This window comes from Aethalodelphis obliquidens, unplaced genomic scaffold, assembly GCF_003676395.1.
Source record: "Aethalodelphis obliquidens isolate GAN/ISIS:26980383/991018 unplaced genomic scaffold, ASM367639v1 scaffold126, whole genome shotgun sequence".
Taxonomy (NCBI): Eukaryota; Metazoa; Chordata; class Mammalia; order Artiodactyla; family Delphinidae; genus Aethalodelphis; species Aethalodelphis obliquidens.
This window is the reverse complement of record NW_020838070.1, coordinates 1,352,094-1,357,834: the sequence shown is the minus strand read 5'-3', so window position 1 is coordinate 1,357,834 and position 5,741 is coordinate 1,352,094.

Here is a 5,741-nt window from a genome sequence, read left to right as displayed (position 1 = left end):
CTGGGCCGGGGGCAGGAAGCTGCGGCACGGGCTCCCCCCTCGGCGATCTTCTAACTTCTGCTGTCGCTCCCTGTGCGCGCAAACCGCATTTCGCCTCCGCCGCCGCTACGCACCCAGCCCCAGGGGGGCGGGCTGGAGGGAGGGGGAGGGCTCCGGGCGCCTGCCGGGGGTCGGCCGCAGCCATGGCGTGACGGAGAGGGGGCTACCGACCCTCTTCACCTGCCGCAGAGGGGGCGGCCGGCGCCGCTTCACCTGCCGCAGCGGGAGCAACCGAGGCGAGGCAGAGGCGGCGGCGCGCTCGGCCGCGCCTCGGGGTCCTAGAACCGCAGGCTCCCGCTCGCTAGGAGCCGGGCGACTGGCGGGGTCTGGGTGAAGGGGGTCACGGCCTGGGGGACTGAGGGGGCAATCATCGGAGTCGAGGACTGCCACCACTTATGAGAGTGGCTTGGAGACCCATGACGGTGCGGCGTTGGGACGCAAGGGCTGCGTCCCCCTCTCGGGTTCCCGCCGGAGAAGGTGGGAACCCCCTTCCAGGCCCCCCACCCCTTGTTTCTCCCCTCCTCTGTTTAGCCCAGGACCGAGCTGAAGACCACAGAGAACCATCTGCAAATAAGAATCCCAAAGCAGGGCGGGGGGCGCAGATCCAGGCCAGCGGAGACCCCTGCGACCTGTCCACTCTGGACCAACTCTGCGCCTGCGCCGGCATCCCCAGTGCTTTTAGAATGGGGGCGCCCAAGGAAAAAGGCAGGCTGCGAAAATCTGGGGGCCACCAAGGCGGTCTCAAGGGGAAGCGCGGGTATTGGGGAACGGGAGGATTAAAGCCAGCATCCACGCTGGGAAAGGAGCAGGAACCGCAGAGGGGGAAAAAATCTTGAAGCTGTCACCTCCAGAGACCTACGGTGGCCTCTCGCTTGCCTTGACGTATAACAATCTCTGATGTCTGGCAATTACAGAAATACTTCCAGAGGTCTTCTTTCATTCATCCTGACAATGACCAGGGAAGGTAGGTATTGATATCCTCATTTTAGAGGGGGAAATTGAGGCTCAGAGTGGTTAAGTGACTTGCCGAAGGGCACACAGCTAATAAAGGGCAGAAACAGGCCTCCTTTCTCTCCACCTCCAAAATCTACAATGCCTTGGAGCTGCTGCCCCTTCCTCCCTTTGGCCCTCTCATTGAGGATGGACCGGAGGATGAGAGAGTATTGCGGTGAGGCGGGGTGAGGGGGGGGTTGGAACCCCAGGTCTGGGCACAATCTCCAGCCTGAATTTGAGGCTTTTCTCTTTCAGTTGCTCTTCCCACTCCCATCTATTATTATTATTTTTTTAGTATTATTATTTTTTTTTGCGGTACGCGGGCCTCTCACTGTTGTGGCCTCTCCCGTTGTGGAACACAGGCTCCGGATGCGCAGGCTCCGCGGCCATGGCTCATGGGCCCAGCCTCTCGGCAGCATGTGGGATCTTCCCGGACCGGGGCATGAACCCGTGTCCCCTGCATCGGCAGGTGGACTCTCAAGCACTGCGCCACCAGGGAAGCCCCCATCTATTATAATTTGTGGGGATCCCCAGTTGGTCGTTCCTTGCAACATCAAGGCATTGAGGACCGGGGGCCCAGTAATGAGCCCTGGATTTTCTCTAGGCCAGGCAGGGGCCATAAATATCCCCTCCACTATAGCTTCCTCTTCCTTCTGCCCTCCCTCTCAAATTCAGAACCACCGAAGTTTAAGCAGGAGCTGGGAATTTATCTAATCTTAAAGAAGGCCCTGGAATGAGCCAGTCCCTTCCCCCAGGCTGACCTGATTTAAGCCTTTCTTCTGCCAAGGTCACCAGCACCTCTGGTGGGTGAGAGATGTCATCACTTATTTCATGTCCCAGGCAGGGACCCACAAAGTAAGACAAAGCAGGATATTCCTTGGGTGTGCTGAGAAGGTGATCCATTCTGTGCCCACTGCCCTCACCTCCAGCCTAGAGCAGACCACAGTCTTGCCCTTGGATTCTTGCCCTTGAGGTTAGCTAAGACCTCTCTCTCTCTCCCTTTCTTTCTTTCCTTTCTTTCTTTCTTTTTTATTTAAAGAATTTAGTCCCTGTTCTCCTCAATGACTATCTCTTTCCATTTAACAAGGCTTTACTTAGCACTAGCTCTGTGCCCAGGACTGTGCTCACTCCTGAAGATTCTGTGGCAGATGAGAAGACTCTCTGTCCCTGGGACACACTCTAAACACATCTGGGAGAGTGACTGGGAGAGTCAACCTGTGGTGGCAGGTGTTCATGCTTACTCTTGCTTAGAACTACTTCTTTGAATGGGTAGGACAAGAGTGGGAGTTGTGCCCCACAGCTGAAAATCCCAGGGGGGTGAGGAGCCTCTAATGACTTAATAGCTGCCAGCCTGCACCCTCGGTCCCTGGGGTTGCTCAGGCCATTGCCAACCACTGCCCACCCAAGGCCTGATGGAAATAAGCCTGGGCTAAGGAGGACCCGTTGTGTGGAAAATGATCAGCCCAACAAACCTACATTATCTCTCTCTCATGCTGATCAGAACTGTAAGGTACAAAGAAAGGGGGGGGAGGAATTTTAATCAATTATTACCTAATAGATTTGGTTGGCTTGGCAGGAAGTGTCTTTCCAATCCTGGTCCACAGAGGAGGAAATCCTAGAAGGGATGCTTGAAGTTTGGGACCAATACTTTGGTGGGTCTGTGCTTCCCCCTGCTGGGCACAGGTGGTATGACAGCCAAGACAGGGCGAGGCCTTCAGAGGTGATAGAGATGGAGTCACAGCATGGGTGACATTTCTGAATTGCTGTCGCCTTGTCACCTCCGATGCAATGATTGTGCAGTCACTGGGCACACTCGGAGCTCAGGTGACTGAGCAGGTTTCCCCAGGAATATCCTCCCTCCCCATCCCTGCTCACTGTTACTCAGTTGGTTCCTCTTTTTTTTTTTTAAAGTAATACATGTGTACAGTTTAAAAGAAAAACAATTTTAATGTATCTTTCCAGAGATATTTTAGATATATACAAACAGTATTTTCTGTGTGTGTGTGCGTGTTTGACACAAATGATAGCACACATTCCACACTGCATGACACCTTGCTATTTTCACTTAATAATATATCTGCCTCCACAAAATCTAGTCTTCCAGCATATGGAATGTGTCACAATTTATTATTTTTTTCAATAATTTTTTAACATATTTATTAGAGTATAGTTGCTTTACAATGTTGTGTTAGCTTCTGCTGTATAACAAAGTGAATCAGCTATATATATACATACATCACCGTATCTCCTCCCACTTGCATCTCCCTCCCACCCCTCTAGGGCATCACAAAGCACCGAGCTGATCTCCCTGTGTTATGCGGCTGCTTCCCACTAGCTATCTGTTTTACATTTGGTGGGGTATGTATGTCCATGCCACTCTCTCACTTCGTCCCAGCTTACCCTTCCCCCTCCCCGTGTCCTCAAGTCCATTCTCTACATCTGAGTCTTTATTCCTGTCCTGCCCCTAGGTTCATCAGAACCTTTTTCTTTTAGATTCCATATATATGTGTTAGCATACGGTATTTGTTTTTCTCTTTCTGACCTACTTCACTCCGTATGACAGACCCTAGGTCCATGCACCTCACTACAAATAACTCAATTTTGTTTCTTTTTATGGCTGAGTAATATTCCATTGTATATATGTGCCACAGCTTCTTTATCCATTCATCTGTCGATGGACACTTAGGCTGCTTGTGTCCCAATTTATTTTGCTATTCTCTACCTAGTGGACATTTAGGGCATGTCAGCCTTTTGTTACTATAAACAATGGCTCCTTCAGGAAATATCTTGGTACATATAATTGTTTTGCACTTATGTGTGTATCTGTAAGACAAATTTATAGATATGACATTGCTGGGTCAAAGGTTATGTGCTTTTAAATTTCAGATAGGTTTTCACTAGAATTTGGATAGATTTGGAATTGACTTCCAAAAAGTTTGCACCAATTTGCAACCTCCAGCAATGGATGAGATCACCTGTTTCAACCATCCTAACTAACAGGATATTTTCAGGCCTTTTGGGTTTTGACGAGGCCTCTTTGAAAGTCTTTGTCACAAGGCAGGTGATGATCTTTCTCTTTCTTCAAGACAGACACTGTGTCTTTTCTGAACCTGTCTCCCCAGCACAGGACTTAAATATTAAATGAAAGAAAATAGGACTGCATTTTGGTAGGACTGGAGAGGGAAGTAGAGGGTTAGGGTTAAGCATGAAACCTGTCCTTAAGGGTCACTCTTGTTTCCAGGCCCTGATCAAGCCTCTGCCTCAAACCCAAAAGCCCTCATCTTGAGAATTCCCTGGCGGTCCAGTGGTTAGGACTCTGTGCTTCCATTGCAGGGGGCACAGGTTTGATCCCTGGTCAGGGAACTAAGATCCCCTCAGGCCACGCCGTGTGGCCAAAAAAACCCAAAAGTGCTTCTCTTGCAGGAGCCTCCAAGATTTCGAGGTCTGAGGTTGAAGGTCCAGCATTCCCTAGGCAGTTCTCACTTAGCTCTCTTGCATCCCAGGGATGGGACTCATCATCCCTCAGCTCTTAAAGACTGGAAGTAAGTCAGATGTTCAGCTATAGGGGATTAGTTCAACCAGCAACTCAATAGAACTTTCTGCGACGATGGAGATGTTCTCTGTGCTGTACAATATGGTAGCTACTAGCTACGTGTAGCTACTAAGTGCAACTGAGGAAGTGAATTTCAAATTTTACTTAATTGCAATTTTCAGTGTAAATAGCCACATGTGGCTACTATATTAGATGGCGAAGGGTTTAATGAACTGTGGTAAAATGGTATATCCCCCCCGTGGAAGACTATGCCGCTGTAAAAAAAAAAAAAAAAAGAGAGAGAATTACTGATATGGAAAGATCCTCAGGATATACTTTGAAGCAAAACTATGATGCAGAACAGTATATATAGTATGTTAACTTTTGTATAAGAAAAGGAGGTGGAAATAAGAATAAATGTTTGCCTTTGCTTGAATTTACGTAGGGAAGGTAATAAAAGTGGCAATCTATAAGGTTCTGGGGAAACAGGGTGGACAGGGCAGAGGTGGGAGCAAGACTTCTCAATGCATTTCTTTTTTTTCTTTCTTTCTTTCTTTATTTTGGCTGCGTTGGGTCTTCATTGCTGTGCGCGGGCTTTCTCTAGGTGCGGTAAGCAGGGGCTGCTCTTCATTGCGGTGAAAGGCCTTCTCATTGCGGTGGCTTCTCTTGTTGCGGAGCACGGGCTCTAGGTGTGCAGGCTTCAGTAGTTGTAGCACGTGGGCTTCAGTAGTTGTGGCTCACCGGCTCTAGAGCGCAGGCTCAGTAGCTGGGGCACACGGGCTTAGTTGCTCTGCAGCATGTGGGATCTTCCCGGACCAAGGCTCAAACCTGTGTCCCCTGCATTGGCAGGCAGATTCTTAACCACTGCGCCACCAGGGAAGTCCCTAATTGAATATTTTGAATACTCCAGTTGACTACTGGAGAACAGACTGTTGCTTTCAGTCACACATTTACAAAAGTGACCACATATCAGATCATAAGGCAAGTCCCCACTAATTCAAAAAAATCATTCAGACCTCATTATCTGACAGCAATATAATTAAATTAGAAGTCAATTGGAAATTCCCTGGTGGTCCAGTGGTGAGGACTCCCTGCTTCCACTCCAGGGGGCCCAGGTTCAATTCCTGGTGGGGGAACTAAGATGCCACAAGCCACGGCGGCCAAAAAAAAAGGAAAT